Source organism: Protopterus annectens, chromosome 3.part0 (genome assembly GCF_019279795.1).
Source record: "Protopterus annectens isolate FY-2018-M chromosome 3.part0, PAN1.0, whole genome shotgun sequence".
Taxonomy (NCBI): domain Eukaryota; kingdom Metazoa; phylum Chordata; order Ceratodontiformes; family Protopteridae; genus Protopterus; species Protopterus annectens.
This window is the reverse complement of record NC_056731.1, coordinates 165811485-165834497: the sequence shown is the minus strand read 5'-3', so window position 1 is coordinate 165834497 and position 23013 is coordinate 165811485. Positions and strand designations below refer to the sequence as shown.

At 43.9% G+C, this 23013-nt stretch overlaps 1 protein-coding gene across 1 annotated transcript in view; it reads left to right on the top strand.

Moving 5' to 3' along the window:
- LOC122796295 overlaps positions 1–23013 on the top strand; it is a gene marked incomplete in the record, with an annotated part of 1783369 nt that overhangs the window by 312999 nt on the left and 1447357 nt on the right.

The following is a 23013-nucleotide window of genomic DNA, read 5'->3' as shown; positions in this document are numbered from 1 at the left end:
GTCCTGGGCCCACTCTTGTTTGGCATCTACTTTTCCGAAGTACAAGCAAACACAGGAGGGTTATGGCGGACAAAGTTTGCAGATGACTGCAAACTGGGCGCCATAGTAGAAAACACATCTGACACAGATATCCTTCAGAAGGGTCTCACAGAAACGGATAACTGGTGCCAGAGCCATGGCCTAAAGTTAAATGCCAAAAAATGCATAGTCATACCCTTCGGGAAAAACAAGGTTACCCCTAGCTACCAAATAGGTGGCAATCCACTGAGCACAGAAGTTATCAGGGACCTGGGGACCCAGGTTGATAGTAGTCTGTCATTCGACACCCATGTAGCTAAAGTAGTTAGGAAGACCTTCTACATTGCCCACCTTATCATGAAGGGATTCTCATCTAGATCAAGGGAGGTCATAGTCTCCTATACTCATCACTCATCAGACCAATGATTGAGTACAATTCCCCATTCGAATGTATCTGACCCGACACTTGCAGCAGCTGGAGAGGCCACAAAAGTTCCTCACCAAAAGGATAAAGGGTCTCAAACATCTGTCCTATGCTGCCCGACTGAAAGAACTCCAGCTCTATTCAGTCGCACCGCTTGCTCAGAGGTGACCTTTGCCTAACATACAAGGCCATGTCAAACCCAGATTTGATGAATATGCTTCACCTCAAAAAATCTAGATCCGTCAGAGCCACAAGGGCGGGAGACTTAAACCTCGACACGGCTATTAATAGGATGTGCTGGAGGGATAGATTCATCACCCAAAGACTCCCTATGCTGTGGAATAAAATCCCGGTATATGTGAGGCAGAGCACCTCGCTGGCCTTGTTCAAGAGAAATCTTGACCAATGGATGGGAGATCGCAGATATACCCCAGGGATTACCTCAGTGTCTCTGCTCGACAGAGGCACAGCAAAATAATGGGTATAGTTCCCCATACTAAAGGGGTGGCATAAGCCACAAAACTATGGGCTAGGCTTGTAAATGCCCTCGGGCAGATAGCCTAGTATGAACCTATGAATATCTAGTGTTTGTGTGGTTTACACATGCGCAACAGATGCATCATGGCTTGGTCTAAGGAGGCGATTTAAGGCAGGCAAAGATCCCTCGTCAGCAGCCTGTAGGAGACTGAATACAGAGAGTATTTAGGGGATTAGTGTAGGACAAAGGTATTCATGCCCTGAATTCCCTTGTTGAGAAACTTTTGTGGGCTTTCCTGCTTTTGCAGGTATCTGGATACCAAAGGGGATGTTGTACCTGATATGTCTGATAAAGGCTATGTACAGTGTAGTATACTTTCATTGGCTCGGTATTCCAGGTGCTAGCTGCTGGATGATGCGGGACCTCTGTCAGGGCTGGCACCTGCCACAGTCTGGTGATAAACGGGAAGGGACTGGCGCATGTCCAGTCACCAGTGCTGTCCCTCTGCCCCCCCTGGGAGGGGGAGAGCACGGTGAGGGGGGCAATGCCTTGTCCAGCCACAGCACACAACCAGCCCAGCTTCATGCCCAACCGAGCCAGCCCTTATCCCAAAGTTATGGGTCTGGCTTGCCGACTTCCTTGCCTACATTGTTTTAACAGGCCGAAGGCTGTTCATCTTGGAGATCTGCTGCGGATATGGGTACAGCCCAATGTGAGACTTGCACCCTCTCCCCCTGATTTTCAGTGGCCGATGAGAGCTCACTTGATGCAGCCGGAACAGCGATACTTTTTTGGGCACAAGCCCTTTTCTTGGGACGAGCCCCCTTCATAAAGAAAAAAACTTTTCCAGGGGCCCTGGACGGCTTTTCTGGGGGTAATTTGCCTCACCGCACTGGATGCCACGAGACACCAGTCTCTACCACTTTGGATTTGGGATCTGAGCCAGACTCCTTTTGGTCGAGGGTGACTTGAGGCCATTGCCTGTCCCTTGGAACAGCGCTCTCCTATCTTTCAGGACCCGACTGACCCATGTTAAACGAAGTGTGGTAATCTGGAATGATTTTACCATCTTAGTTATGTGTTGGTGAAAGGCCAATTTGCTGTGTACATATGTCCCCAGATCCCTTACTACTGGGTTGAGTGTTTTATCAATGGAGTAATTAACTTGGATTGACCCCTTTTTTTTTTTTTTTCACAAGGGCATTATAATAAATTTTTGGCATTGAGTTTTTAGGTCCTGGCTTTATCACTAGTTTGTCGGTGTTCAACTCTCTTGCCAGATGTTGGTGTCTTGGGGTGGGTTTATAATGGCCCTAATTTGGTAGTCTGCAGACTTTGTGAGCCAGAGGCCTTGAACATTCTACTTTACTTCTGAGAAGTACATGCCCATCATAAAGCCCTGGGGTACTGCATTGGTGACTGGGTTTCTTGGTACAGGTGGTCTCACCAGTCATGACTTTTTGGGTCGTGTTTGGGAGCCAGCCAGCAGTCCAGAGGGTTGTGTAGGGATTTATGCTAAACTCTTAAAGCTCGTCAGTAATATCTGAATGGGACATTGCATTGAATGCCTTGCTTGGCTAGGTCAAGATATGCAACATGCATGGGTTTTATTTTTGTCCATTGCCTTGGTGATTCTTTCGAGTCAAGCAAGTTAAGTAGGTATGACCTTCCCTTAATGCCAGAAAATTTGGATGAGATCAGTGCCCTTGTTTTTATAGCTCCCATAATTCATTCTGTGGCTTTGCATATTAAGCTCGTTAGACTGATACGTCTGTAGTTCTGTGGGTCAGTTGATGGATCTGCCTTTGAGGGGAGTAAGTTGCAATTTTCCATGCATTTAAGCATAGTCCGTTTCAAGGCTGTAGTTGGAATGTCCAGAGTGGTCTTGACAGGCTCTGCGTTGACTGTTCAGGAGGCAACCAAGAATGTTGCTGGGACACACATAGCTGGTGGTCTTGGCTTTAGCAAGTGCTGCCAGTACGTGGTTCCTGCTAATAGTTGGAGGGGGTAGTATGTCAGAAAGGTTTCACCTGGTGAAGCTGGGGGTGAGTGTGGGGGGGGGGGGTTGAGCTAAATTTATCAATCAGATTTTGTCACCCTGATTGAAGGTGGTACCATTCAAAACCAGTTTAGCATACTTCTTGAGTTACCTTTAAGGTTCTAGACATAGTTGAAGGCCTTGTGGTTGTCCTTTGCCTCCAAGGCTGTCCTGATCTTGTAGTTGGCCTTAATTAGATCTGTTTCTTTATTTTTACAAGAGAGCAGTTGTTTTTAAGGGATTTTTTCTGATTTTGGCCATAGGGTTTTCTTTGAATCCTCGCCTAAACAGGGAATAGTCATTTTTTTTCAGGGAGGGGGGTTACCCCTGTAGGTACAGCAGCTTCTAATCAGCCTTTCATGTTTGTATAGAGACTGAATAATTCTGCTTTGCTGTGGTTTCAGGTTTAGGGGTGACCTTGAATTTTGGCAGAGAGTCATTTAATAGAAATGTAGTTTGCCCCAGAATAGTTTCTAATTGTTACTGGTTTAGCTGGATTTTCCAGGCTGAATTTTACTTTAAAGGAGAATGCTTGGCAGTCTGACCTCACTAGTGAGGATGTGACACTGGAGTCGTGCAACACCACAATGTCTGTCTGTCAAGGGTGTTTGCATGTTAAAGTCCAGGAAGCATGTGCCTGTGAGTTTGAGGCAGTGCAAGTTTCCCAGCCTATTGAGGGGTATTTAGCCACCCATGAATAGGGTGTTTGGTTTGGCTGGATGATGAATGTCTGTAGTAGGTTTAGGTAAGAGTTGAGACTCTAGGGGTGTAGATGTTGACCTGTAGCTAGCTAGCCATGATATGGTGAGTGACTCTATTTTCACATTATTAAGCTGCATGATATCCTGTTTAACCAATCTGGAGGTAGATTTTTTTTGCAGATAAACCCCTCCACCTTCGGCCTCTGTTTTTGCTGCTCTAAATGTGTAGAAGGCTATGTAGTCAGCATGCCTGTTACAGCATTAAACGAAGTCTTTGTCATGGCACAGTTGTCTACATTATTCAGCGTTGTGGGGGCTGAAGGGTGTGGAGTGATTTGTGGGTCTTAGTTTTGAGCAGTAACACCTTAAGGTTGTTTGGAGATTTTTATTGCTGTGTGGGTAGCTTTGCCTTTTTGGCATTGCCTAAGAAAGCACTTGTAGAGGGGTGGATAGTTTTAGCCAATATCCAAAAGCCAAGGAGATTGAGGTTCAACCAATCCTTGGCAAAGCAATGTGGTTGTCTGACAGTATCCTTCATACTGACAGGTATTGGATCCCCCTGAAGTGATCCAAGAAACTTAGCCAAGTATTAAAATCTATCATTTTATGCTTTTGTGCCTTCATCCTTTGTAAAAGTAGAGATTACTGTAGTTTATCTTTATCCTTAACCAAATTGTGTTGGTGAGATATTAAAGAAAGAACCGGGTCTACCTGAGTTCGTTGCTTGGATAGCTGTAAAGGATCCATGGTACTAATGGAGAAGAGGTGGGTTTCTTGGTGTCCTGGCCACATTATGGCTAGTCTGTATGAATGCCGTCTTCTCTCCTGAAAAGAGTTTTTGGCCTAGTGGGAGTGACTTGATAGTGTAAGTCTGTCATATTGACAATAGGCATTTCACTTCAAATCTGTTACTCACTTTTGAATACTGCAGCAAGTTGCTGTTTGGCAGTTAGACCACCAGTTTATGTAGAGAGATATTTGATGCATGTCCTTTCTTGAATGTTGGTCTTGTCCTCATGGCTGCATTCTTTACAGATACTGTTCATTTTTTACCACATTGTCCAGTAAATAGGCTTGTGATTAGGCAAGCATTTTATTTTGGATCAGTGTTGTGGCAGATTTACTTTGAAGCACATTTCAAGTGAAACTAGTACTGCCTCCATGATAACTTTTTAAGCATAACAGGGATACCCAGAGCGCAGTTGTGGATCATGAAGTAGGTCTCTGAGAAAAAGAAGCCTTTTCGGGCGTCAAAGAAACAAAGTTGACATGTGTTGCTGGATAGAGTTTAGTTCACCTGTACCTGAAAATAGAGAAGTTCAAGCTTAATCTTGCCTGAGTTTCGAGAAATGTCTAGCTTTCACTTGTTACAGCCAGAAAATTGTTTGAATATCTAGTTGCCTAAATGTATAGAACTGCTTTTTAACAGGCCTGTTAAGTTCATCCTTTCAGAAATGGCAGTAGTTTAACATGTCCTTTCAAATTCTGGTTTCTGTAACACTTTATTTGGGTGGTTTGTGCTGGCATTGTTTTTGTGGTGTAGGTTAATTGCTCATTTCCACAAACTTTCCGAGTTGGTGTAACCCATGTAGGTGACAAGTCTCCATCCCATGGGCCTGCCTTCCCTCTTTTTCTTGTCACTTCCATTGGTGACTGATTTAGTCAAATTACGTAGCCTGTAAACTTTTCTCCCCAAACCCATTGTCCAGCTGATGCTCCTTACTGTTGTGGAGCAGATAAAGCTGTTGTAAAAAGCGAAGCTTGAGCAGGTAAGCTCTATTTTGCATCATTTTTGATATCCTGCAGTGCTGGCTCAAACCTTCCTTCTGGACAGTGTCCATTGGGAATTTTTTGCCATCATATGGTTTCTGATGCAAGTAGACAGAAGCTTGACTGAGGTTGTGTTGGATGCATAACGTCCTGATTTGTATCTGTTCCAATAAGTATATTTTTAGTTGCAGTAGAACATTTTAGGCAAAATTGGCTAGGTGATATTTTTTTTGCCTGTCTTTCTGACAGTCTGCAGTACTCTGGGTTAGCTTCTAGAAGTGACCATGGTTTAGAATGTGAAATCTTGTTAGAATGTTTAATGGTATTGCTGAAGTTAAACCAACTGTTTTGTTTAATGAAGTGGGAGCTTCACTAGTTTCACAGACCCACCACCCACCATGTGACTGCAGTGAAATGTTGCAACTTTTCAAAAAGGAGTTTGGTAAGGAAACTTGACTGATTTCTTACCATCAGTCATCAGCAGGTTTGTTTCAGAGGACATTCTTTGCTGAAATTGGTAGTTTACTTTGCACTTAACGAATTGCATCTCCTGTTTGTATTTTCAAAACCAGTTTTACAATCACTTTCCTGTTTTTTTACGTTATTGCCCACTTAACTGCTCATGTCTCCAATTTTTTTTATTTTAAATGTATGGTACCTTGTACATGTGTCTGCACACAATCTTAATCATTGCATTCCAAGATTTCGACTGAACAGTCTGCAAGACATGAAAACTGCATCAGCCTGTTGACTTTACAGATTAACAGCTGTAATTCAACTCTATAGCTGCTTTATGGTGTAATGAAGCATTTCCTTACGCCACTTTATTTTAATTTTATTGATACTAAACAAATACCAAATCAGGATAATGAGTTAGCAGAACAGTGCAAAAGTTTTTTTTACTGGATTATGCATGGTTTTAAGCTTTGCTGTTGGTGAACAATGTGTGCTTAGTTGACCTTGAATATTGGTAATCTTTTCACTTGAGGCTGTGCTGTTACAGTTGCACAGGCCTTTGGTGTTTGCTTTTTGTGATGCATTTTGCAGTAAGTGCATGTCCAGATGCTGGTGCTAGAGTTAAAAAGGAGGGGAGTGACCAAGAATTTTTGCATCGTGCCTTTGAAATACTGGCAGCTGGATTTAGTTGGAACTTTAGTGTTTTAACTTGGCTCCCCTCAATGTTGTCACTCCTTGCTGTGCCACTCTGCAGCCGCCCTCCAGTATGGTCACACACTCTTTACCATACCTCTGCAGCACCTCTCGCCCCCCAATGTGGTCACACTCCCACCTTCGTTCATTCTTGCTACAGCTAGAATTAAGCTCCAAATTCCAAGTTACGTGTTCATTGAAGGAACTTTTTGCTGCACTTTTAACTTTGAAACTAATTGCACACAGATGTCTTCCGGACATGGAGCTTGGTCTCTACTGCCTGGCATACTGCTTAAGTGGGAGACCAGATACCTTCTTTTTTCCCACTGGAAGCAATTGGTAACTAGTCTGCCTGTTTTGGTGCTTTCCAAGCCACTTCCAAAGTAGTAGGTACCTTTTTTGATTCTTTGTATTTAATGCTAAAATGCTTTTTCACGTTTCTGAATTTCTTTGACCTCACCTAAAAATGGCCTTGCAGGGTATGAACTAGACTGGAGTAGAGTAAGTTATTGATTTTGACCCAAGTGGTGCTTCTTGGCTTGATGATAACTTCCTAGCTTGCTGCAGTGAGTGTCCCGTGCAACAAAGGAGAAGCTCAGAAATGGAGGTTTAAAGTTCTGCATATGGAAAGCTTAAGGCCTTAATGACTCATGCTAAGAACCAAGGGCACTGGATCCAGTGATACATTAGTTGGTGTACTTCAGTTTGTCTCTCCTACTTACTGTGACCTTACCCTTCCTGATCTCTGGAGGCAATAGGTGGGAGCTTGGCTTGTACAACCAACCAGGGTTAAAGTAAAATCCTGCTAGATGCTTGCTTCCAGGTGCTTGTGGCAAATGTCAGGGATTGTAAATTTCTACTTTACTCAGATATGCCCCCTTTCCCAGCAAAGTACATCATCATATTCTATATGAAGGAAGCATTCAGTGGAATACTTAGTGTTAGCTTATTCAGCTTAATCCCTTGTCAACATAATGAACTACCTGCGATTTTTGGTTTTTTTTTGTTTTGTTTTTTTGTTTTGTTTTTTTTTTGTTGTTTTTTTTGTTGTTTTGTTTTTGTTTTGTTGTTGTTTTGTTGTTGTTTTGTTGTTGTTTTGTTGTTGTTTTGTTGTGGTTTTGTTGTGGTTTTGTTGTGGTTTTGTTGTGGTTTTGTTGTGGTTTTGTTGTTGTTGTGTTGTTGTTGTGTTGTTGTTGTGTTGTTGTTGTGTTGTTGTTGTGTTGTTGTTGTTGTTGTGGTTTTGTTGTGTTTGTTTTGTTGTGTTGGTGTTGGTGTGTTGGCGTTGGGGGTTGTGTTGTTGGTGTTGGTGTTGTTGGTGTTGTTGTTGTTGTTGTGTTGTTGTTGTTGTGTTGTTGTTGTTGTGTTGTTGTTGTTGTGTTGTTGTTTTGTTGTTTTGTTGTTTTGTTGTTTTGTTGTTTTGTTGTTTTGTTGTTTTGTTGTTTTGTTTACACTGGGACTGGCATACAAAAGCCAGATGCATGCCTTAAGAGTTTTTGGTCTCGAGAAACTGGGCAAGTGGTACAAGGATTTAGTAATTTAACATTTAGAGGAATAAGTTGTCAGATCCACATTTGTACGTAAAGTGGACATGCTCAGACAGCTAGAGAACTTGGTGTTGAAATTCCAGGTTAATGCCACAAAGGTTATTAACAGCAGGTTTACAGAGGGAGTGTTTAGACTGCAGAAGCATGCTATAAAATTTGGATACGATTCTCTTGTTGCCTCTGGAGTTAGATTTTTTTAACACTAGGTAGATTTAAGACACCTGCTTAAGGGTGCAGGCCTTTCTATGGAAAGTTGAGGACATTTACTAGACATTCTTGGACACTAGTTGTTCCTCTTTAGTTAAGATTTCATTTAAATTGGTCAAGAGGTAGTTTCTGGTGCAGTAGGACCCCTCTTGTTAAGCAGTGGCCCCTTGAGTAGAAAACTCAAAGATCACTTCATGTACAACAGGGCTGTCAAAAAGCAGGTATGTGATTGGTTGCAAGGGCAGGAGCAAGGCAGCAAGGTCAAGGAGATGAGAAAAGCCTCCTGGTCAGTGTACTAAAGAGTAGTGCTCACTCTTCCCCCCCCCCCCCCCCCATATACTACCTTAAGATCCTTTCACTGTCTTCTGTTCCCTTTCAAATCAAACTAAAAGTTCAAATTACCTTTCCCCTTTTTTTAGAATGCTTTTTATTCTTTAGAGCAGTAAGAAGTACCATGGATAGGTTTGGCTCAGTTGCTTGGGGAGGAAAAATGATTTTATTCCAGGCAATTTCATTTTTGATGGCAAAGAGCCATGCACATTCTTACCCAGGATCATTTCTTTCTTGTCTGTGGTTCTACATGAATTTAGTGTACTGCTGCCAGTCTTTACTAACTTGGAATTAAAAAAGTGGAAGGGTGCCATCTTCCAGATGTTCAGATAGGTTACATTCTGCTTTGAAGCAGCTAAAGAGTTCACTGTCTGGCATTTTGTGTATGGGGTATTTGCCAAGGAAACGGAACAGGCCTGTCTCAAATTTACCATATGCTTAGTGAACTTTATGAAATCATTTGCTTTTGTTTGTGACACTCATCTCCTCACTCAGGCATGGATTAAAAACTAGTAAGATTTTTTTCATGTACCTTTTTCTGTTTTACCATATATTTAGGGTATATCATTCGTAAAAGAGAAACTAATCTGCCCCGTCAGTGATATTTCCTGATTTTTTTTTTTTTTATCAGGATCTGTTTCTTTGCACCGCTGCAACACCTTTATGTAAACAAAATTTACCTATATATGTATATATATATTTATGTATATAGTGTTCTGTTTTGCTGTATGTTGTATTACTAACTTTGTGTAGTCCCCCCCCCCTTTCTTTTGAGAGATTTCTCCATTATGGCTAATATCTTTTGGCTTTAAAAAGTGCATGTCCTGGGGCCCCAAGTTATCTAACTTGGACACACATTCTAAGTGTGTATACTGTTTTGGGGCTGCACACTGGAATGAACAATGTGCCATGTGTACAGCCTTTGGTACCCAGGCAGTAGTTCAGAGGAAAAACAAATATATTCTTAAAGGGCTTCTTCCTGCCCCTGTAGGAGAATTGTTCAAGTGTTAGCATAGTGATACTGGAGCTTCCCTTCGTCTTAGAAGTCTGTGGATAATCTAAAGGAAATAATTGCTAAGAAGAGGAAGAAGTCTAGATAGCACTCTCTAAATCAGCCTTAGTCTTCTTTGGTATCCTATGCTCAGACTCCTTAATCTTAGTCTTTAGATCTGATGCTTTTCTCAAAGCCAGTCCTGACTGGATCAAAGGCTCCCTCTTTCCCAGAGATTTTTTTTATTTTATTTTTTACTAAAGCCAGTTTCTCCTCTGCGCCAGTAGCCAACCATCTCTAATAAAAGGCAATCTCTCATCCAGACCTTCCATCACTTCCCTCCTGCGATCAGTTCAGTCAACCAGGAGCCTTTCTGAAGCATATATGGCTTGCATGATGAGGAAATTTCTCGGGACCCACAGTCAGTTGGAGGTCATCCCGGCTAGACCCGGGACCTATGTTTATCACATAATGGCTCCAATCCTATTCTATTTGTTAGACTCTGAGGGTATAGATCAGAGTACTTCTCAAAGGTTGTCCATTCAGGAACCAAAGATCTGGCTATCTTCTACTCCGGTGCTATCTCTGACCCGTATGGTTCTGGTATCTTGAGGCAGAATGATCCCTGAGCCGAAGCTTTGGCGTTTGGTCTGGAGAACAACTCCAAAGGCTTTGGAGCCTCGGCGCAGGACAGCTTGACACTGGATCTGAGTAGAATGAAGTTCAGTGGTTTGCCTAGTGAGGTGGCTTCAACTCCCACCATACTGATCTCTATCTCCTTTGGTTTTGGCATTATAAGCTGTCAAGAAAAGACTCCCCCAATCAGATATGCAGATTACTTTCTAGCTTGGTTACACGCATCCCCCTATTAAATGCTTCTAGTCCTCATTTTTCCCATCAGTGTACATGGGGCAGCCGGAACTGAGTCTTGTCTACCCTATAGGAAACTTGCAAGTCTGAGGCTTCCGTGGGACATTCCACTGGAGAAGCTCTACAGAAACATCTGTAAAAGGAGACGTGTAGACTTCCCTTCCAGTAGTCTTTCAGAGGACACTGATTTTGTTGATAGGGAGGAGTCCCGTAGTGGTCTCATTCGGAGAAATTCTTGAACTGAGAAAGGTCAGTGGTCCTAGAGATTTTTGGGTCTGGCTTAACTGCTACTTCGTGGTGGTCTGTCTGGATGAAATGGCGGATTTCCTCTCCAAGTGGACTTGGAAGGAGCGAAATGTGGCTGAACTAATTTCCTGTAAGCCAGTTAAGATTCTCTCTGAAAGATTGATGGCACTGGAGCAAGGTGGTCTGCTATAGATCCCATAGTAGTAGCAGTGGTCACCAGGTAGTCAAAATCACAGAACTGGTTTGGAAAGTAGACTTGCTCTTCAGCTGCCTTTGCTCTGACTGCTGATCTTTACACACTATAAGATTTCAGAGGGATTTGACCAAGAAAATCTCCAAGCTTTCTACCAACTTTATCTGTAGAAGACCAGAATACCTTTCACTCTGTTAGCCACTCTCCATCACTGTCCTATGTCTCCATGCATCTTATTCTAATGTTATGAAAGGCACTTCAAGAGTTGGAGGTATTGGGGGGGGGGGGTGATCTTCGTGTTTCACTGTTGCAGTCCTCACATTTGGGTTATCTGCCTGCAGGTAGCCCCCAGCCGGCCTGAATACCAGAGTATTGGATTCCTGCATTGGATGTGGTCTCTTCCGTGATGTCAGGTTGTCAGGCATATAAAACATGCAGCTGACGCCATTACACCAGTCTTTCTTGCTGCACGGTAGCAGAAGCAGTTAGTAAGTGCTGGTTGGCCAACTCCTGAAATTTTCTTTTGAGTTTCAGAACCGAAGTCTTCGAAAAAAGCTAAGTACCCCGTTGGGGATCCTTTTTCTTTCTCTTAACAGATGCCCATAAAAGTCACAATTGTCTTACCTGTGGAAAGCAAATACCTCAAAGACTTTCATTGGTACTGCATTCCTTGCTTATACCCAGACCACAACATCTCTCGCTGTTGGTTTTGTGCCTTATGCAACCCCCGAGCTATTCGTAGTCTATTTTCGCAGCAAATTATTTTTATTCTCAGTTTAACTATCCAGAAATGGCTTCAGTAAGCCATCAGACTACCGTTATTCTGAAAAAAGACGGATGTCATAGGTTCAAAACTGCCAACAACGCTTCTGTTAAGCTTGTCGCCAGTTCGTTGGTATTCAGTGAGGTGCTTTGGCAACCCCTGCTACTCGCTACTTCAGATTCGCAGGCCTCTACTGAGACCCTTTCGGAGCCTGGTATGCCACGAGATGCTTAGACTATGGAACCTGCGGATATTTCTACCTTGGATGGGTCTGGAGCCACTGTGCAGGCACTGGCTTCTGAGGATGTATTCAGGCCTACAGGTTTACATTTTAAACCGGCACCATCTTCTTATCAAGGCCTAAAACTCGACCCACGCCTAGAAAACAGATGTCCAAACCACATGGTCAGGCCCATATGCCCAAAAAAATGCTTAGAATGGCTGAAGACCTTGTTACTTTAATTAGGGGAAGCCAGCCTTCCCCCTCTAAGACCTAGAACTGATTTTCCTTCTAATTCTTTTGAGCAGGATTCTGAAATTTCTTTCTTATTTCCAGGATTTGCCCTTATCCTATCTGAGGATTCTGATTCAGAGTATTCCATTCCCTCTGGTTCCCCTCAAGAAGATTTTTCTTTTGGTTGAAACCTTGCACACTCTTGGGGAACATTTCCGCTGGTAAAGCCAGATTACTCTGACTCCAAAAAGAGGCTTAGGGAATTCTTACTACTCCCTCAACACAGGCCTTTAGCTATCCCTTCTGTTCTGGACATTGTAGATGATGCTTTCTTGGAATATAGCCTGGCCCCAGACATTTTACCTCCAGCTCCCAGAAAACCTGACCAGTATTAGAGTACCTGACTCTCACACAAGTTCCTCTTCAAAAATCCTACTGCGGATCCAGAGACCATTTCCCAAGGACCAAAGGGCATTAAGGCTACTCCTGCAAAAACCCTACCTCTCTGATAGAGATTCCAGGGCCTTGGATAGTTGGGGTAAGATGGTATACACTTCTGCTACTTTGGCCAATAGGGCCTTACATTGCCAGTTTCATATGTATCGGCAGCATGTTATGGGACTAAAACAGAAAATGATGATTCCTGACTGTGCTGAACATAAAGAATTACAGGATTTAATGCATTCTGCTGAACAAGTAGGTAAACATGCTTTGCAATGTGGATTTTGACTCTAGAAAGATCTTGAAGGGCTGCTGTCACTGGGTCTGTACTTGGAAGGCATGCTTGGTTTAAGGGAGCATTCGGTAATTTAGCTTTAGCATGACTTGGCAAGTTTTGCTCCTTAAGCCAAGACAACCTGTTTGGCAAAGCAGAGATTGTCCTTAAAAAGATGGAGGAAAAAGCTAAATCTATGCAAACTGTTACATTTCCTGCAAGTACAGCCTCACAGATTTAGTAGCCATTGGCCTTCTAATAATTGGTCCTTTCCAGTCTCTTCCAGGCCTTCAGTCCAAACCCAGGCATAGCAGACCACCTAGGTTAGTCTCAGGCTACACACAGGCCTAAGCAGTGGGGGGCTCCCACTTCCAAAGCTGGAAGTAGTAAGATGCCCCCGTATGGAAAAATGTCAATGACTTAACCCTAACCCTTCCAAGCCCTGCTCAACTATCTTCTCCCTTAGGAGGAAAGCTCGCCCTGCATGCAAAATATTGGGAACTCAGTACCCAGGACAAATGGGTTTTAAATAGTTTTCCAGGGACACCTTACCAACACCAAATGGTTGGCCAGACCTACCCCCAAAATCAGTGGGCAGAGGCTCAACAGCAGGATGTTCTTCGTGTTTCACTGTTGCAGTCATTACAATTGGGTTATCCTGCTGGCAGGCTACATAGTCTGCCTGAATTCCAAAGTCTAGGTCCGGCGTCAGTTGCTGTCGCTTCTTCCCTGACGTCAGAGCGCCAGGGGTATAAAAGATGCAGCTGATGCCATTTTCCCCAGTGTTTCTTGCCGTGCGGTGCCCGAAGCAAAAGCAGTTCGCAAGTGCCAGTTGGCAGACTCCTGAGATTTTTGTGTTCGAATTTCAGATCCGAAGTCTTCACTAAAAGCTAAGTACCTCGTTGGAGAAGCTTTTTTTTTTTTCTTGCTCCAGACAGATGTCAGAAAAAGTTAATTGTATTTCTTGTGGGAAGCAAATACCTCATAAGGACTTTCATTCTTACTGTATTCTTTGCCTAGGCCCTGACCACGACGTTGCTAGTCTGTTTTGTGCTAGATTTAACCAATGCACTAAGCGTCAGTACGATTTTGTATTTCACTATTTTGGCAGAAGATTTAACTATACAATGTCGTCTGATAGCCATCAGACTACCGGAATTCACAAGAAACGCAAAGAAAAGGACAGGCATCAGAGGTCCAAAACAGACTAGGCTTCTAAGCCAGTTGCTGGTTCTCAGTGAGGCACTTTAGCAGCCCCTGACTATCGCTACTTTAGACTCGCAGGCCGCTACCAGCACCCACGTGGAGTCTACCGGTCTGCTGGAAGCTCAAGGTATTGGACCTTTGAAGATTATTCCCTCTGGGTCCAGAGCCGCTGAGCAGGCATCTGCTTCTGAGGGTGTTTTCAGACCTACTCAGTTATGTTAAAACTACTTTGGCTTCAAAGACAAAAAACTAAAGCACCTTTAAAGACAAACAAGTGCAACAGCCTCATGGACAGGCCTCCATGCCTAAAAAAAACAGATGCTCAAAATGGCCGAAGACTTTGATCAGGGGCTCCCATTGATCAGGGGCTCCCATCCCCCTCCTGATGAGGCCTAGGCAAGAGACAGAATATGAATCTTCAGATCAGGTTTCCATTTCATCTGACTCATCTTCTGATCAGGAATGCTCTCTTCCTCCCTGTGAGTATTCTGATGCTGAAGAATCTATCCCTTCAGCCTCTCCTCCTGAGGATTATTCTTTTGGGGAAACTTTACATACCATGAGGGAGCATTTCCACTGGGAGAGCCAAGATTATTCTGAATCTAAGAAAAGGCTCAGACTTCCTTTTACTACCACAACACAGGCCCCTAGCTATTCCACTTGTGTTAGACAGACATTCTAGATGCCTTGTCAGAGTCCAGTCTGACCTCTGACTCCTTACCTCCAGTTCCTGTTAAGCCGGACAGATACTACAGGGTTCCTGACTCTCTCATAAATTCCTTTTCAAAGACCCTGCTGCTGACCCAGAAACTCTCTCTCAGGGTCCCAAAGGGGTCAAGGCTTCCACTGCAAAAAACCCTACCCCCTCTGACAGGGTTTCTAGGGCACTGGACAGATGGGGGGGGAGATTTACACTTCTGCTACCTTGGGCACTGGACAGATGGGTGGGGGAGTTTACACTTCTGCTACTTTGGCTATAAGGGCTTTAAATTGTCAGTTTCATATGCTCAAATATCGGCAATATATTAGGTCACTGCTTAAACAGAAAATGTTAAATTCTGAAAGTGCAGAAAACAAAGAAATGCAGGGTTTATAGCATGCAGCTGAAGTTGGAAAGCATACTTTGCAATGTGGTTTTGATTCTTTGGAGGCCTCCTACAGGGCTGTAGTTACAGGTTCTGTCAGGAGGCATGCTTGGGTAAAGGATCTACCAGATCATGTTAAAGCAAAGTTATTAGATGCTCCATTACAGCATGATGCCTTGTTTGGTGTTAAAGCAGAAGAGGTGTTAAAGAAAATGGAGGACAAAGCTAAATTTATGCAAACAGTCAAGGATTTCTTACAGGTGCAGTCTCCAAGATTTAGCAGACACTGGCCTACAAAGAATTGGCCCTTTCCAGTGTCACAGGCCACAAAGGGGCAGATAGACACCCTAGAGGCATATCCCAGCCCCAAGGCTTGTACAGGTCTAGACAATGGGGTGCTTCTACCTCCAAAACTGGAGAAGACAAATCGTAGCCATACAGGAAACAGTACCAATGACTTCCCCCCTGCCTACGTCAAGCACTTATCTTCTGGCAGCACCTTTAGGGGGGAAACTAGCACTTTTTTCTCAATTTGCACACAGCCCAGGATAAATGGGTCTTAGACATAGTATCACAAGGCTACAAGTTTCCCTTTCATACCCTGCCAAGGGCAAATGGTTGGCCTGCCCTGCCAAAAAATCAATGGGCAGAGGCATAAAAACAAGTGTCATCCCTCATGGACATGAGGGCCATTCAACAAGTACCAGAGCAAGAGCAGGGACAAGGATTTTATTCAAAACTATTCCTGGTACCCAGAAAGGACAAAGCCTGGAGACCAATACTGGACCTATCTATTCTAAACACATCTGCATATTCCAAAATTCAAAATGTTGACTCTACAGCTTCTGCCCATGCTGGGCAAGAAGACTTGGCTTGTGACTTTAGACCTAAGAGGCATACCTGCATGTCCCAATCAGATAAACATGCAGAAGATGCCTCAGATTCAAAGCTGGCTCAATGCACTACCAATTCTCTGCACTGCCCTTTGGCTTATCTACTGCGCCCAGGGTCTTCACAAAGTGCCTGGCACGAATAATTGCATTTTGCAGACGGAGGAATACAAATGTATCCTTACTTGGACGACTGCCTCATTCAAGCAGAGAACAAGGACATTCTACTACAGCATCTGGCATTTGTAAAGAGATTACTACCATGCCTAGGGTACACGGTCAACGAACAGAAATCAAAATTAGTACCTTCTCAAGAGATAATATTCCTGGATGCAAGCTTAAGTTCAACTGCCCAGATGGCTTTTCATGCCAGACAAAGGCAACTGACTACCTATTTCAAACTGTTAGCAACAAAGGCCCAGTTATCTGCAAGAAAAATTCTGCAGGCTTTGGGCTTCATGGCATCCTGCATTCTCCTAATTCCATATGCAAGACTGCATATGAGGAAACCTCAATGGTACCTAAAAAGTGTTTGGACTCAACATTGCCACAGCCTGGAAACAATTACTCATTCCCTGCCTGCAACAATTGTTTTGATGGGCGAAGGCCTGTCACCAGAACAAGGGACAGCCATTCACTTTACCCCCAGCCAGACTGGCATTAACAACGGATGCATCAGATTATGCCTGGGGAGCACACATGGCAGGAAGATGTATTCAAGGCACATGGTCTGCAAACCAAATGCATCTACATATCAATTAAGAGATGCTAGCCGTTAAGAATGCCCTGACAGCCTTCAAGGATCTATTTCATCCAGGACAACTACTGATAGAAAATAGCACAGTCATATGGTATATAAACAAGCAGGGGGAGGCGCTCATTCTTACCCCATTTGCAGACTAGCCATGACTTTGTGGGATACAACATTGACTTACCAAGTACATCTGCAGGCACAGTTCCTGCCAGGAAAGATAAATACTCTGGCAGACTAAGCAGAAACTTCATGGATCCCCACGAGTGGAAATTGGATCCACAAGTCTTGAGCATAACAAGGAAATGGGTATGCCCAGAAATAGATCTGTTTGCGCCTCCTCACAACTGCCAACTAAAGAGATTCTGCACAAGGACTTATCAGACAAGCAGGGAAAGTGGATGCCCCATCTTTCAGCTGGATAAACTTAACAGTATATTCCTTTCCTCCACTGCCTCTTCTCCCCAAGGTACTCCTAAAGGTCAGACAGAAGCCAAAAATGATACTGATTGCTTTAGACTGGCCACGCCAGTACTGGTATCCAATCCTAAGGAACTTGGATGTCCAGCCTGGACCTTACCTCAGGTACCTCATCTACTGTCCCAACAAAACAATCAAGTCCTGCACAGCCAACTCAAGACTTTAAATCTGGCAGCATGGCAGATAATAGTCATACAAAACACACCTCTCACTAAAGCGGTGATGGATGTCATTTGGAGGCCAGGAGGCCTAGTACTAGAAAATCCTATGATGGAAAATGGAAGAGATTCTGTTCTTGAAACCAGGCACAAGGAATTGACACAGCTGTACCAAATATTCCTCAGATTTTTGCAGTACTTGACTGAGATGCTGGACCAAGGCCTATCCTTTTCATCTATTAAAATTCATGCCTCTCCATTTCGGCTCATAGCAATACAGAGCCACCAATCTTTTCTCACCCTTTAAGGCAGTACCTCAGAGGGGCCAAAAATTTAAGGCCTCCAAGGAGATCACCAATACCTGCATGGGACCTCTATTAAGTCTTGGAAAAACTCACCCTGACTCCTTTTGAGCCAGCCGCTACAGCTGATAACGGCTCTCCTCCTAGCAGTAACTTCTGCAAGACCAGTCTCAGAGCTACAGGCACTCATGGCTGTGGAACCTTTTATAATTTTTTATCCAGACAGGGTTTCTCTGAGGACAAACCCGACATTTATGCCTAAGGTAGTGTCCAGTGTGGCCCTTAACCAAACTATTCATCTGCCTACCTTTTATCCAAACCCACAGAATAAGGGGGGAGAGAATTCTGCATTCTTTGGACATACACAGGCACGCTTCTACTTGAACAGAACCAAAGCTTTCAGAGAGCAATTATTAGTGGCATATGCTGCAGGATCACGAGGAAAGGCTATTTCAAAGTGGATAGGCCACTGCATTTGCTTCTGCTATTCACAACATGGCAAGCCAGTACCTAAGGGCATTAGGCCACATTCAGCCAGAGCAGCAGCCACTTCAGCAGCCTTCCTCAGGGAAGTACCAACCAAAGACATTTTAGAGGCTGCTACCTGGAGTTCAGTGCACACCTTCAGAAAGCACTATCGCTTACCACTCTAAATCAAGGGCAGGCTTTGCCACTGCAGTTCTGCAGGGCCTTGTAGCCGGTCCTAATGCTATTTAGCTCCAGTCTCCCAACCATAGCTTTGGGATTCAACCCAATTGTAATGACTGCAACAGTGAAACACTAAACATAGTACAGTTGTGTACACCTATTCATAAATGTAGATGTTGGTGTATTCACTGTTGCAGTCCAGGTTTACCCACCATCCCCCATATCTTTGCTGGAACTTAACTGTACTTCTCTAATCTATACAACCTATGTGGTGTATTTGCTTGTAGATGGAAGGCAAAATATATACTTTGGTACATGCATGTTTTATTGACATTTTTAGCCTACCCTTTTGGGGGCACCTGACATCTGGGGCAAGAAAAACTGAAGAAAATGGCATCTGCTGCATCTTTTATACCCCTGGCGCACTGACGTCTGGGAAGAAGCGACGGCAACCAGCGCCGGACCTAGACTTTGGAATTCAGGCAGACTGATGGTAGCCTGCCAGCAGGATAACCCAATTGTAATGACTGCAACAGTGAATACACTCTACAATTATGGTAAGTGTACTCAACTGTACTTTCTCCCTTCTAAGTATTAGGGCTATTCAGCCTGTCCCAGCAGCAGAATGGTGACAGTTTTTACTCCAAACTTTCTCCTGTTACCCAGAAAAGACCGCTCCTGGCGTCCTTTCCTGGACTTCCCTATTCTAAACACCTTTTTGCTAATAGCAAAATTCAACATGCTAACACTTAAACAGCTGCTTCCTGTGCTAGGTAAAGATGCCTGGTTGGCAACCTTAGACTTTAAGGAAGTTTACCTGCACATTCCAATAAGGGAATCTTGCAGGAAATGCCTACGCTTCAGTTCTCTGCACTTCCCTTTGGCTTGTCTACTGCGCCCAGGGTGTTCACAAAGTGTCTTGCTCCAGCCATTGCATTTTGCAGGCAGAGAAATATTCAGATATACCCATACCTGGACGATTGATTTAGAAAGCTAAAACATGCTATTAAAACATCTGGCATTTGTAAAACTTCTAACCTCGCTGAGGTACACCATAAACGAAAATAAATCTCATCTAGTACCCTGCCAACAGATTGTATTCCTGGGAGCAAGCTTGAACACTACTTCCCAGATGGCTTAACTCACGGCAGAGAAACAAGTTTGACAGCCTACTTTAAACTACCGATCACTAAGACCCAGCTATCTGCAAGGAAAATTTTGCAAGCCCTGGGGTTCATGGCCTCTTGCATTCTATTAATTCCGTATGCAAGACTGCATATGAGGAAACTACAGTGGTATCTAAAAAGCCTATGGTGTCAACATTCTCAGGGCCTGGAGTCCATGATTCCTATCATTCCTTGTATAAAGACAGACTTCCTTTAGTGGGCAGAGGCCTGCCACCTCAGCATGTGGCTCCCTTTCAATCTACCCCCTGCCGCCCAAACCCTGACTACAGATGCATCAGACTATGCATGGGGGGCTCACTTGGCATGGCAGTGCATTCAGGGCAAATGGAACCAGAGTCAGCTGCACCTGCATATCAAACAAAAAGAAATGTTAGCTGTACAAAATTCCCTGACCGCCTTCAAGGACCACATCCTTCCAGGACAGTTATTGGTAAAGAGAGACACCACAGTTATGTGGTACATAAGCAGGTGGGAACCCACTCATACCATCTCTGCAGACTAGCCATGGCTCTCTGGAACACCGCCTTGAGCTACTAAGTGCACCTACAAACTCAATTCCTGCCAGTTAAGCTAAAGTCACTAGAATACTAGGAGCAGAAATCTCATGGACTCGCACGAATAGAAACTGGAACCAAAAATATTCATCCTCTTGAACAAATGGTGGACTTGAGAGATGGGTTTGCGTCCCCCCCAGAACTACCAGTTGGTCAAATTCTGCACAAGGACTTCCCCACAGTCAAGCTTGGAAAGTGGATGCCCTGTCCTTTACCTGGGAAAGCCTCAGTTTATGCCTTCCCACTCTGCCTCCCATCTCGAAGGTTCTGCTAAAGATCAAACAGGACAAACCAAGGACAATTCTTATTGCACCTGACTGGCCTTTGCAGCAATGGTACCCCCTCTTGCGCAGCATGATGGTACTGGATCCATGGTGCCTCGGCAGCAGTGGTACCCCCTCTTGCGCAGCATGATACTGGATCCATGGCACCTTCCCTGCTGTCCCAGCAGGCGGGCCAGATTCTGCTTCCTCTGCTTCAAACCCTGAACCATGCTGCTTGGCTAATTTCTTGAGCTCTCCAATAGCATCCCTCAGTAAGCAGGTGCTATAAGTCATTCTGGAAGCAAGGAGACTTAGTACTAGAAAATCCTATGCTGAAAAGTGGAAAAGATGCTGTTCCTGGAGCCAGACCCCACAGTATGGGCACTACGGTACCCATATTCAGTACTTAACAGAAATGCTCCAAGGGCCTATCCTTGTCAATTAAAATTCATGCCTCTGCAATTTCAGCCATTATAATACTGAACCACCCCTCTTCTCTCACCCCCTGTTAAAGCAATTCCTCGGATGAGCTAAAGATTTTAAGACCCCCTAGGCGATCCCCTACTCCAGTCTGTGGGGCCTTAACTTTGTATTTGAAAAGCTCACTCTTCCTCCATTTTAACCAGCTGCAACTGCAGAGTTGAAATTCCTTTCTTGGAAAAAGGCCTTCCTTCTAGACATCACTTCAGCAAGAAGAGTCTGAATTACAGGCTCTCATGGCGGTGGAGCCCTTCATTATCTTCCATGCAGACAGGGTTTCCCTCAGGACCAATCCTTCCTTTATGCCCAAGGTGGAGTTTAGTGTGGCCCTAAATCAGTCAGTTCATTTGCCTACCTTTTTTTCTAATCCACAAAACGAATTCTGCACTCTGGACGTGCACATACAACTTGGATTTGTACAGGACTAAGCCTCTCAATCTGAACAGCTGCTAGTTGGCTTTGCTGCAGGGGCAGAGAGGAAGGCCATTTCAAAGCAAACCATTTCTAAATGGATAGCCCATTGCATTAATTTCTGATGTAAGCACCATGGAAAACCTACCGCACAGGGGATAAGCTCACATTCCACCATGGCCGCATCTACCTCTACAGCCATTTTCAGCGGAGTCCTACCAGGGTCATCCTAGAAGCTGCTACCTGGAGCTCTGTTAATACATTCACCAAGCATTACCACATGCCTATTTTTTTTTTTAAATCTAGCGCTGGTTTTTCCACTGCAGTATTGCAGGGCTTAATAGCTGGTCCTAATGCTCTCTAACTTCCTCCTCCCTTAACTTTGGGAATCTACCCTAATGTAATGACTGCAACAGTGAAACACAAAATAGTACAGTTGTGTACAGTTACCATAAATGTAGATGTTAGTGTATTCACTGTTGCAGTCCTGGTTAACCCTCCCTCCAGCCCCCTGACTTCTATTGGCTCTACCTTTCCTGCTTGTTTGTATTTGAGCTTTCTGGTGTATTTGCTTTTTGTTGTAATATAACATATAATTGCTTCCCATTTTGGGGGCACCTGACATCTGGGGCAAGAAAAACTGATGTAATGGCGTTGGCTACATGTTTCATACCCCTGACGACCTGACGTCATGGAAGACAGCATCCACAGGAATCCAAGACTGGTATTCAGGCTGGCTGAAGGCTACCTGCAGGCAGATAACCCAAATGTAATGACTGTGACAATGAATGCACTCTAACATCTACAGTTATGGTGAGTGTACACAACTGTACTTTAGTGTTAGGAGACCCACTTGAAGTGCTCTGCAAAGATGTACAAGTCCATTCAAGACGTTCTTTATTAATGCTACGTTTGATTGCTTTTATTAATGCTACGTTTGATGGCTCAACACTGTTTGGGCCTGAAGTGAAAGTGTAACCAGTTCAAGTCCTTTATTCCTGAGGGGAGTATGGTACTTTACCCCCAGAGTTTTTTTTTCTAGGAACAAGAATTGGTTCCAAAAAGTCTCATGGTTTCTGTACTGATACTTCCAGAGATAGACCCCCTCCCCAAGGCTTCACAAGAGGACTTCTGTCTTGTGAAGGAAGTCCATTATTACAAGTGGACTGCAGGACCAAGACTTCAGGTCCCTTCACCAAGAAGCCGTATCAGTCCTTCTGAAGGGGTGCCAGACTGCCGTTCAGTGGAGGCATTTGGGGAAGGGGTCAGTCCTTGCACCCTAAATCCTAGATGTCAATCTTGAAAAATAGATGGGTGTAGAGGATAATGACCAAGCTAATCTTGATGTCATCTTTTTATTAACCTGAGGGTATTGGTTCAGATCCTCTGAATTGATCATCCGCTTTAACAGCTTGAGTTTCTTGACTCTTTATCCTCTCTATACCTACAGTGCCTTGCTTCCCCAATGTACCCCAGGTCTCGTTTGCTGCATTTTGCTTTAGCAGCGAGTTTGCGTGGCTCTTGAGCTTCCTCTAGTAGAAGTTAAATTATTGGGGTTTTGTGAGTTTCTTTTCTGTTTCTCTTTAATGCTCTTTTTGCTTTAAGGAATATAGTTGTCCTTGATGCAGTCACTTTCCTCAGTTTTAAATAAATTTGTATTGTCACTGTTAGCCAGGTTCCTCTGCAGTTGGTCCTCTCTTCCAAAGA